Below are 12,259 nucleotides of genomic sequence, written 5' to 3' on the forward strand. Positions count from 1 at the left end.
CACATGGTCCGCACTCGCCCGAGCAGTCGACATGTCGTCTGAATCGTCAGACTCGGATGAGCCGCTGCCACCCGACAGACAGAGCAACTTTATTTGGCCAGGTGATTAGGCCGGCGATGTCTTCGCCGTCGTCCGTTTTTTAATATCACTGCGGCTCGAACCGGCGCAGACCGTGATAGCAACAACTTGTCGCCACTCTTATAATCAATCTGATCGCGAAAAAGAAGTTCCACATGCGAGAAAGTAGATGTTAGTGTGGTGAAAAATCGTGCTAGGGGTTGTTATCAGCGCTGAATTTAAAAGCGGCGTTCAGATATTTGCCGCTATGGTAAGCCTACACTGACCGGCAGCGGAGGTTCGGCGCTCTGACCCAGCACTGCCGGCACCGCGGTAAGTGAGTAAGTAAGTAAGTTCGTGGTCCTGATCCCTTTTGACACAGGGTAGGCGCATCAAGCGCCACAGGAAGTTCGAACATATGTTTGCACATACGGAGAAATTGTTAAGAAATTGTTACCACCCGTGGCGTGCTGTTTGGGATCGAGTATTTGCACCAGCACCACCAGAGCGTTTCCTGGCACAGTAGTTTTCTTTTGCACCGTCAGGAGGCACCACGGGTGTCAGAGTACACACGTACACACCGAGCACGCGCGCGCTCGCACACACGCGTGGAAAGCCGGTCCCACCACGACCGGTCCGGTTGTAGCAGAGAAGTGAGGCCATCGGTAGGTCCGGTGGGTAGGTCCACTTAGCTTCCCACTTGATCTATGCAAGAAATACGCCGAGTGGGGACCTTTTCTAAACTTCGGCAGTACTGCTCCCAACGACGCAGTCATCGTTTGGTGTGCGATGCTTGCTGCTCTTGTTTTAAATGCAGAGCATTTCAGTAACTCACGATGTCACCCGCGTTGGCGTCCGTAGTCCGCACGCTCACTGCGCATGCGCGTCGAGTCGAGGCGAAAGCGAACACTCTATCGCGAGGGGCATTGGATTGGATTCGAACACTCTCTCGCGAGGGCATTAGATTGGATTCAATTGGATTGGCTTGGATTGGATTGGCTTGGCTTCGCTTGGCTTGGGTTGGATTTGGATTGGATTAAAGTGGATTGTGTTGGATTGTGTTGCGTCATAGCCGCGGCACGTTGCGTCATAGCCGCGGCAGACGCGCTGGGGCCGGCGCATGTGCAGTACTCTCTCTTCCGCAGTTTCCTCTCCTTCGGGCGCGCTGCGCATATAACCGGTGTGCCGTTCTCCGGCGAAGCAACATCCGCGCTTGGCTCAGATACCTAGGGTCCACGCCGCTTTACAAGTACGCCAACGTCGTCGACTGGGACCGGCTTACGCAGTCCCTTCAACGTATATAAGCGGAGGAGCGCGCGTTCGGAATTCAGTCAAGGGCGTCTTTGCTTGGCTTTCGCTTGACGTGATGCTTTGCTTGCCTCGAGTAGATGCGACGCATTTACTCGAGTTCCCCCCGTGGGAAGATGCGGGCGGCTTTTTTTATTTTCGGAGGCGCCCGTGAATGCCAGGCTATCGGCTAATGTCGTCGCTTCCTGATGTTCGTCGTTTAGGTTTGTACATTCCTGGATCACACGCTGTATCGTCTCGCTCTGCGCTCCGCACAGCCGACACGTTGAGTCCGCGCCGAATAGCTTGTGTCGCCTTTGCTGCGTGAGCAGGGATCCCGTGCGTGCCTGGAACAGCAGGGCACTGTCTCTGTCGCCACAGTAATATGGCATCGTCGCTGGTTCTTCCCTATGTTTGAGGTACTCGGCGAGGCTTTCTTTTCTGCAGATCGCTACGCGCCAGGTTAATTGCTCGCGCTTGCTAGTTTCTTATTGACTATTTGTTGCCACTTTTGTTCAGATTTAGCTTCATGTCTTGTCGAATTTTGGCTGTATTTCATTTCGAGGCTGGTGAGTCTTTTTATCCAGTCAGTTTTAGATTTCTGTATCGAAGGTGCATGTATATGCGTTTGCAGTAGTTGTTCGCCATGAATTTGATCCTGCCAGCGTAGTGTAGTTTTGCCCTCGCCTCTCTGACTTTGTAGGGGCACCAGCCCATTTCGCCTGTGACGGCGGAGTTTGGGGTCGCACAGTTACCGCCAAGCACCACCGGCCCAGCTCGTTCTGGTGTTGCTCCATGCATTTCAGCGTTGGTCTGGAGTAGGTCAGCACATCATCTGCGTATGTTACCGCTGGTACTCCGCGGGTGCCTTCCACAGTGTGCGCCCTACAGTGTAGGGGTTGTATGAATGTCTTGCGAGGTGCCATGTTAGCCTTTTCAATTTGTTTGATTTTTTCACAGTGTCATTCTCGTGCTGTTCGAGGTAGTTCGCTTGACTGCCGATAGTGATGCCCAGGTACTTGTATGAATTTGTCCGGTGGGTGAGCGGCCGAGAGATGGTGCCACCTGCGCGCTAGAATCAAAACAGGCTACGGCAGATGTCTTGTTTACCGATCGCTGAAACGGCAATTATCGCCAAAATAAAGCTCAATATGCGAAAAAGGGGATGAGAGTGTGGTGAAAAGTTGTGTAAGGGTTGGTCATTCGCAGTTGTACAGATACCGGCAATCAAATATTCGCCACTATATTAAGCCTGAATTTCCCAACACCCAAGCTGACCCTAGCAACGCCGAGCCCGCTGGCTTGGGCGACAGTTCTTGCGGCCGCCGCCACGCGCGAACTCAGTCCACGTTTAGCGCTGCATGTCGTCGCGTGGAAAATAATGCATCTTGGCTTCGTCGTCGATTTGCTCGGACAGGCTTCCACGAGCAGTACTTCGCATTCCTCAACTTGCCATAGAACAACTTGGGCGAGCTCGGCGTCGCGCACCGCCGCGGTGCGCGTCGACATCGCGCACCGCGTGGGGCCGGCACCGCGCAGTTTTCTGCACTAGTGCAAGGGAACACCATGCGCAGGCCACGAACTGAAGAGCGAAGACGTCGAACACGCAAAGTGCGCAAAGTTTACAACCATTGCTCACACAGCTGCATCTGTACGTCTCCTGCCCAAACGAATAACACCGACAACAGCAGCGCAGGATATCGTTTCCGGTTCCGAAAACGACTATATGACGTCACCCTGAACCGGCCAGAAACGCCGGCCAATGTTTCGTCACGCCGAAAGCGATTCCGCTAGTCTGCCGATTTGTGAAAACTCGCGGCCGGGACAAACAAAATAAGATTTAGATGGGATTCCGGCCTCGGATCGCTGCAAACATTTCTGTGAGGCATCTGTACAAACTAATAAAGCCAATTATATCATTTTTAGGCGTAAAAATGTGGTGTCAGTACTCCTTTAAGCTAGCGCTGGGCGCGGTGCTCTAAGTGCGCGGGCAAGCGGACGCTTTTTCACGTACGTGTGGTCATTGTTTACGTTCCTGAAAGCGAACACTCTCGATCATTACAGTGAAGACGAAAATGTTTTTCTGATCTTGGGTGGTCTTTTGGATTCCGTACCGAAGCGCAGAACGTTTGCTCCTAATCGGTCGAAAGCACACGCGTACGTCGGTCGCTCATCTGCTGTTAACATCAGCGATCCGTTTTTATAATCGTGTCATTACCATCAAATCTGAACAAAATAAGATAGGATGATAAACGAAGACGCACTTAGCGAAACGTTACTTTTTTTTTACTTTCTACTTTATTTAACCTTGATGTTATGTACCGACTGCAGCTTCATGAATTCAAGCAAAGTATATTTCGGGGCTGCCTTGATACTGAGGGTACCGTAGAACGTCACCTCTAGGTTAAACGGCAAGGCTCTCTGGCCCCCTTTGTTTGCCTTGAAAAAAAAAGAAACGCCGGTGAAACCCTCATTGCAAAAAAGAAACGAGGTTTTGCCAAGATTCGAACCATGGACTTTCAAAACAAAACGCCAGCACGCAAGCGCGCACCCGCTCGACCACCGCCGATTTATTTCTTTATTACCGGCTTGGTGCAGTGAACAAAAAAACAAAACAATGACACATGGCTCCACTAAGGTAATGGTAAAAAACCCCTTCAAACAATGACACATGTCTCCACACAACATAATGATAAAACCCCTCCCGCTGCTACGGGTGGCTTGACCCGCCGCGGTGGCTCAGTGGCTAAGGCGTTGCGCTGCTGAGCACGAGGTCGCGGGTTCGATTCCCGGCCGCGGCGGCCGCTTTTCTGATGGAGGCGAAAAGCAAAAACGCCCGTGTGTACGAGATTTCGGCGCACGATAAAGATCCCCAGGTGGTCAAAATTAATCCGGAGCCCTCCACTACGGCGCGCCTCATCGCCTGCGTTGCGTCGGCGCGTTAAACCCCACAATCAATCAATCAATCAATCAATCAATGCTACGGGTGGCGCGTGTTAAAAGCGTTTCAGGTTAACTAGTTCATCCAATATGTTAGCCCAGTCAGGTAGCTCGTCTTGCACTTTCATTACATCTCTGATATAGGCAATGCTTTCAATAAAGTAGTCCCTTGCCGATCGTGCATCCGGGTCTGCATGGCGCACGGCCATACGAGGTTTCCAGAGGCTGTGCAGGCTCACGGCCATAAACATGTCAAGTGGCATGCCTCCATCATTATGCGTTGGAAGGAAACGTATTCCGTACGGAGTTACCGGCAGTTCTTTCTTTAGCGTCCGCTAGAGAATGTCCCAGTGGAACACTGCGTCAGAACAGTCCAAGAAAATGTGTTCAATTGTTTCCTGTTTACCGCAATGTCCACAATTCACTGACCCCGCTACAAGTATTCCTTTCTCCCGCAGCCAAGGACTGACGGGTGGTGTTCCGGTATGTAATTGAAAAAAGAAACGTTTCACTGTTGACCTCACAGGCATTCGTTTAACTCTCCTTAACACGTCTTTCCCCGTCCCTGCACAGTATAAAGAGCGATAAACAGGTACCGGTAATGCCACAACGATCACATCCTTGTACAGTTGCTTTCTAGGTACCAGAGCAAGGTATTCGTAGCAAAACCTGGCCTTCAGGAATTGAAAGGCCATAACCACCTTTTCAAGTAGCCTCGTGGGGCTCTTGGTTTTAGTGCACTAGAAGACACAACAAAATCTGGCAAATGATTCACAAATCTTGTCTGCTCAACTGTTCGTAGAAAAGGGTCTCTCTGGTCTCTCATTAAAATAAACTAGAGACAACCTGCCTAAGAAATAGGTGCACCAGTCCGAAACCTTCTTTTTTAACGGAAAGGAAGAGATTCCTAGGACTCATGCGCTCCCATCCTGAGCGCCAAATAAACACAGCAAATACCCTGTGAATTTTGTGCACGTTGACACTTGACATGCACAACACCTGAAGCACATACCATATTTTAGCAATCAAAAATACATTACAGACAGAAGCGCGCGAAAATATTGACATATCATGACCCCCCATTTTAGCGTTTCACTCCGGACTCTTTCAGTTTCCTCAGACCAGAGCTCAGTGGGTTTCTGGTAGCATTGTAATGGCACACCAAGGTATCTAGTGGGAGAGGTGTTCCAGTTGACGTTTGCAAATTGCTCTGGCTTGCCCTCCCAGTCTCCTTGCCAAGTACCTATGCATTTGCTCCAATTGATAGCGCTTCCTGTCTGCTCGCAAAATTCCGTCGCTACTCGAACCGCTCTACTGACGCTCCCTTTTTCACAGCACACGACCGCAACATCATCAGCATAACAAAGAATATACCTCACTCTCGTGCAACGTAAAACCTCTTATCTGGTTACTATTTAACAATTTCAAACAAAATGGTTCCAGGTAAATTGCAAACAGCAGGGCACACAAAGGACATCCCTGCTTCACGCCCGACACAACCTCAAAGCTCTCGCTAACTTTTTTAGACACTATCAGGCTCGTGAAACTGTTTGTATAACTCATCTTAACCCCCTCTAAAATAATCGAGCCGACGTTCGCCTGTTCGAGCACTGCAAACAGGATATTATGTGTTACACGATCAAAGGCCTTAGCCAGATCGAACTTCAAGGTAGCAACTCGTCCTCCCAGTGAATAAACGGTTTTTAAAAGGCTCCGAAACACATGGAGGTTCGTCGTTATTGAGCGACCTTTTATGCCGCAGGTTGGTGGTGGCCAACAAGGGACTGAATACCACATTGTAAACGTTTTGCCAGAACTTTCATAAATACCTTATAATCTACATTTGCAAGTGTAATTGGTCTATATGCTTCGCAGGATAACAATTTTGTTTCATCATCTGTTTTGGGGATAAGGATTACATGTGATGTACGGAGGGACGGGGGCAGCGTCTTTTCCTTATACACGAGCCATATAACGTTTCAAAGAGCCTCTGCAAGTTCCTATTTAAACGCTTTGTAAAAAGAAGCGCTGAGACCATCAGGCCCAGGCGCTTTTCCTCGACTTAGCTCATCTATGGCCTGTTCTATTTCCCGAAGACTAATAGAAGCCTCGAAGTTTGCTTTAACTTCTTCGTCCAGCTTCGGCACGAGTGGTAAACACTGCTCCTTAAATCCATCTTTGTATGGCTGACGCTGGCCCCGGACATGCCTATGGTGGTCCACAAATGCACGTTCAATCTTTGTTTATCTCGAGCGACAGCACCAATGTATGAAATCGCCACTATATTGCTCTTGGCTGCGTATCGCTTTTCATCTCGGAGAGCGCGTTTCGTGCGCGTTTCGCCTAACCACAATCTTTCAGCCCGGGCCCGTATTACCGCTCCCTTATATCTTTCTGTTTCAAGCGTCTCTAGTAGTGTCTTTACCCCTCTAATACTGCGTGTGTGGGTTCCTGGCTGTAGGCTTTCTGAAAATAACAAATAGTCCAACTGACATTTCAGTTCTTTCTCTTTGTTTCTTTCTTTAACTCTTATTGCGCCGGACCTTTCAATTACTGCGATTTTGACCTCTTCTTTAAAGCGTTCTCCTAATAAGATGGCATCTTCGGCCTTTCCCTGGAGAATGTTCTTAATCTTGTCGTTTACTTTATCGACAAATGCCTCATCCTGCAGAAGTTTCGTATTTAACTTCCACTGATCCCACTGAAACCTTTCAGGTCTTGGTTGAGTTCCAATGTCAAACATTACCAGACAGTGGTCACTAAACCCAACATGTTCCACCTGGTAATTTCTACACAAGATAAGCACCTCTGTATCTACATATGCGCGGTCGAGACGAGCATGACTTCCGCCCTGGAAATGAGTGAACTGGGTAGTTTTATCTTTCGCTATTACGAGCGCCACGTCTTCCAAACTGCGTTCATGAACGATTGTGTTTAGTAGTAACGCACTTGCGTCACGTTCAGATATTTTCCAAACCCTATCGCAAGGACAACATACGCAATTAAAGTCGCCTAACATAACAACATGTCTCTCGCTGTTGAGGTACCGGTCAATGCGATCAAAAAACGTTTTTCGTTCACTTCACCTATTAGGCGCAGAAACACAGATAACACGCCATTTAATACCTGAAAACGTAAAGTCACAAAGAAGCATGCGCCCAGTTTCACACGTAATCACTTCATCCACAATAATGCCGATAGTATTCCGCAGAAATAGTACACATCCCGCCGGTGTGCCCACAGCATGAGAGACACAAACAATATAGCGCTCCCGGAAAGGTTGCACCATGCGATTCCTTTGTTCCTCACTTTCTATTTTTGTCTCCTGAACAGCGATGATATCCAGGTTTTTTTCCATGAATAGTCGCGTAAGCTGGTACTGTTTGTTCTTCGAGGCCAGCCATCTTACGTTAATCATGCCTACGCGTAAATTTGCTGTTAAATTTAGAGCCACCAGGAGGAAACGAATAACATGACGCTTACACTTTGTATCAACGGGTCAACGAGAGTCTCACAGTTTCTTGGGGGCCAAGGCCGCCGGACATCTTTGTAAACGTGGGCCACGCGACCACGATCGGTACTCTCCGCACGATGCACGTATCTACGGCGGTGATTTGTCACTAGCTTTCCGATCCTTCTGATTGTTGGGCTTTAGTTTCAAGGTAGCTCGGCGTAACACAGCTGTCTTTGGTGGCGGTAACCTCAGCGGCGGTTCACCCGTTCCCGCTGTCTCCACTTCCTTTTCACTGCCGTCGTCGCTCTGTCGTGGCCGTTTGCCAGCACAGCACCGGATGAGTTGTCTTCAACAGCTTCTGGCACCTCCATCTCCTCGGCAATGTCATTAGATTCCTTGCTGGGTTCTTCATTTGCAGCAGAAGATGCAGCAGAGGGTAACCCTTCGTCAACCGGTGTGGTCCCGTCACATTGTGCGACATCTTCTTTACCCTCAGAGGTAGCAGTTGGCTCGGGTTCTGACGAGGGCCCAGCAGCTCCTCCGCTCGCGGCCTCCTCTGCGTCAGCCTCGTCCATAAGGGGTTCGGACTTGTCCTCCACCCCAGTAGGACCAGCAACTGTGGCGTACGTCTTGACGCATTGGTTGTCTGGATGTCCGAAGCGCCGACAAAGTGAGCAACGCGGGACGCGGCACTCACGCCTGACGTGACCCTGCCTGTGGCAATGCAGACAAAGTAGCGCCCTGCCCGGAACCACCACAAGCGTCAATTCCCCGCCCACACGTAGCTGGTGCGGTAAATCGTCCGGCATGACGCCAGCCTTTAGTCGAATAGTCACATGCCGCATCGTGGAGTCCTTTTCAATGCAACCTGGCACCCGCCAATGCTCCCTAGAGACGTCGGTTACCCTGCCACACTGAGCAAACGCCGAAAGCACCTAATCATCCGAGACGCCATGCAGCAACCAGTGCAGCTTCAAACGCAGGTCCTGGTTATTCGGATCAATTACAAGGCACTTTCTCTCCTTCACCTTCACGTCTCCGATGGCCAGCATCTTCTTCACAGCGTCCGCGCTGCTGAACGTGACGGCCCACACGCGATTCATTTCGTACGCCCCCAGAGCAATCCCTTCTAGGAGCAGCGCCAAACGCGTGTGCGCGTCTCAAAAATCTTCTACCCGGTAGGGCCTGGCACGCATATCACCGTGTAAAAACACCGTGTTGGTCACATATTTTCAGGTTGGCAGTTGTGGAAGACTCACTTGATAATCGTGGTTACCGTTTTCGGTGTCAAAAAACCTGTTGCCGCGGCCAGACTGGGCCACTGCCACCGCTCTGACGGAGCTCATGATCCCGCGTCCACAGGCTTCGGTGGCCGGAAGTAGGAGAAGATGCGATTGCTAAGAATTTGGTACCCTAACAGAGGCTGCCAACGAATATTGTCAAAGGCTGCATTGTCGAGTGATTTGCTTTGGTCACGTTTGAGATATTTGAGCCGTAGTAACGCTTGTTTCTTACGCACCCATCTTGTATACGAGGACAGTTATGCTGTTACTACAAGCGACGTAACTCCAGCCCCCTTATTTGAGTCAAGAAAAGCTATCGCCAAACCTAGGTCTCCCCTACGCAAGCCACGGTAGCAATGAATTGAATGGCATGCGCCGCTAGCATTCTGGCGTTGAAAGGCTTGGTCATCACGCACCAATCTTGCAGCCAAGCCCCATCCTGCTAATACTACAAGCGACGTAGCCAGAGCTCCCTTATTTAACTCAAACAAAGCTATCGCAAATACCCGGTCTCCCCGATTAAAGCCAAACAAGCCACAAATGCATGAGCACTTTAGAACAGAAATAGCTTGCAATTTGTCTCAAGGCAGCCGATAACCACAAGTTGAAAAGAAATTGATTCTCTTCTGCTGAAAGGAATGACCCCAAAGCACGAGAAGGACGTGAAACCCGACCGCTGCTGCCAGATTTCCGCTTCTTTCACGCGCTGCGTCGACGCCGATATCTGGCGAGCGTAGACATCGGCGTTGCTCGTGCATCAGCTCGCGTCACCACGAGAGAAAACGCCGAAAGTACGCTGTATGTGGTTGGGCGTTTAAGTTCTACTAAATGTGCGTCAGCTCCCTATCGCCGCAGCCCCAGCCTCGCGCACAGAGCGAAACCATCGGCCGCCACCCAAAACGAGAAAAAAAAAATCCACGTCGCATGAAGTCGCGTACGAAGTCAGAATATTATCTCTATGGCGCAGGAAGGGAAAGTGACGTCACGCTGTGAAGTCGCCGTTTAAAGGGGGCGTGGTCGGCCTTGGCCCCTGTGGGATATGGTTTGGGAATACGCCACGGGCGAGGCTGTGGCCTCACGCATTTCTCGAGTTGCTTTAGTTCGTCCGCAAGCGAAAGCGGTGACGACAGACGGTGGAGCTCCTGGGCTCATTCTTGACAATTGGCCGGCGTATGGAACTTAGCTTGATAAATTGAGCAGGCGTATTGGTAGTGAGGCATTGCAAAAGACATGGTTGATTTCACTGCGGTCGTTGCCTTGTGCACATGCCAAGTGCTGCAGCCACAAATGATGCGGGTGAGATTGTACAGTGGCCACTTTGTCTTGGGGGGTCGTCAGGGCAATCATTGTTCTCCGTGTCCAGTGCGGCTTTTAGAAATGTCATTTAAGCATGCTAGATTGCTTACTAAATATATTTTTGTAAAGCCATGCTTTACGCGGTGCTTTATTGGCAATGTTATACATATCTGTGGGGCCGCGTGCGGCTGCGAATATTCGTTAAATGTCTTGCAGGGGGAGTTCTGGGTTATCGTCAATGCTTTAGGCTGGCCGGTACATTATTGGAGCTTTTTTTCTGCCTGCTGTGTAAAGATGCCGAGGTAAAGATGGATGGGCCGGGTGACTCGCGGTGCCTCCATAAATTTCGAGTGGGCATTATAAATACCATGTGGGAGTAATTTGGCAGTTGAGAAACGTGGTTGGTGCAGACGGCGGAGTCATAAGCTTTGCATATTAGTTCATGGAGCTCGCTTGGCTCTTGAAAATAAAAGATAATTTGTAATGTTCCATTTATATTCACAGAAAAAACCAGCTCACATTCGCAAAAAAGCCAGCTCATGCGTGATCTCTTTCACAAAAATTCCATTACAGTGCCATTGACATCATTTAACTCGGATCGAATGTCAGAAAACTCATCATCATCATCAAAATAATAATAATCATCATCATCAGTGGCAGCCTACTCAGGTCCGCTGCAGGACGAAGACCTCTCCCATTGACCTCCAACCGCTCCTGTCCTGCTATGCTCGAGTCCACAATGTAACCTCGATTTTTTTATTTCATCCCTCCATTGGATAAATGCCCTTCACCTTTTTCTATACCCATCTCTTGGTATCCACTCTGTTATCCACTGTATCCACTGCAAAATGTCCGGAACAACCACAGTAGTTGCATTTCGCAGCTTTTGCCGGGCAGAAGGTCCTGGGGTGCGCTCCTTGACCGCGATTGGGGCATGGACCGGGGGTGCGTGGTCGGTAGGACTGTTCTCTGGTGCGGTGGCCTTGTATGCCAGGTGCACTGTTCCTTGACGAGCTGCCGGGACGCTGTCCTGAAGAGATCATCCGGGGCTGCCCTTGGTTGCTGACCGCGACCAGGTTGCTGGCTGCCGCTGCCGAAGGTTCGTCGCTGGTTTCTCGCAGCTGCTGCTGCTGTCATTGGACGGTCGTCTTCAAGCTAGCTTTTGCCAAAGCAATGGCGAGTGTCAAATTTGCATCCATTTGTAGCGACTCGGAGAGCTTCGCATCACTGAGGCCGACGACAAACCTGTCGCGGATCATGCATTCCTTTTCCTGGCAGTCGCACCGGTCCGCCAGCGTGTGCAACGCAGTGATGAATTGGTCGACTGATTCGCCAGGTTTTTAAATGCGTCGGTGAAAACATGCGCTATCATAAACTAGGTTCCGTGCGGACACGAAGTGGTTGTCGAACTTATTTTTGACGACTTCGTACTGCTTGTGTTGCTCTTCAGATAAAGCGCAAGTTGAGAAGATTTCTCTGGCTTGCATTCCCATCGTATAAAGCAGACTCCGGACTTGTGCTTCTTCACTTGGCTCGTTTAAGCCCGAGGCAAAGCGGTAGTCATCGAACAGCTGGATCCAAGAAGGCCATTCGGATGTCCGGTCGAAGTCAAACGTTGGCGGAGCTGAAACAGCGAACATGCCGTGGAGTGACTTGACTCCGTTGTCTTCTGAAATGGCGGCGCTTGAAGATTGGTGCATCGCCCCTTGAATATCAGAAGACACTATCTTCTGACACCATGTCGTCTTGACGGCCTAGAAGTAGGCCGAGTGCAGGTGGGCTGCCGCAAGAACGGGGAAAGTCCCTTTCCCCGTTCTTGCCGCCGCTGACGATGCGGGCGAAATAATGACAACTTTTATTCCATGCCACCGGCGAAAAGCAAAAACGCCCGTGTGTACGAGATTTCGGCGCACGTTAAAGATCCCCAGGTGGTCAAAATTAA

At 50.1% G+C, this 12,259-nt stretch overlaps 1 pseudogene; it reads right to left on the reverse strand.

Moving 5' to 3' along the window:
- Positions 1-8,673: 8,673 nt before the first annotated feature.
- Positions 8,674-12,017, reverse strand: LOC144163871 (uncharacterized; annotated as a pseudogene).
- Positions 12,018-12,259: the final 242 nt, after the last annotated feature.

Source organism: Haemaphysalis longicornis, unplaced genomic scaffold (assembly GCF_048455015.1).
Source record: "Haemaphysalis longicornis isolate Haplotype H1 unplaced genomic scaffold, Haemaphysalis longicornis Haplotype H1 scaffold_13, whole genome shotgun sequence".
In the NCBI taxonomy this organism is placed as follows: Eukaryota; Metazoa; Arthropoda; class Arachnida; order Ixodida; family Ixodidae; genus Haemaphysalis; species Haemaphysalis longicornis.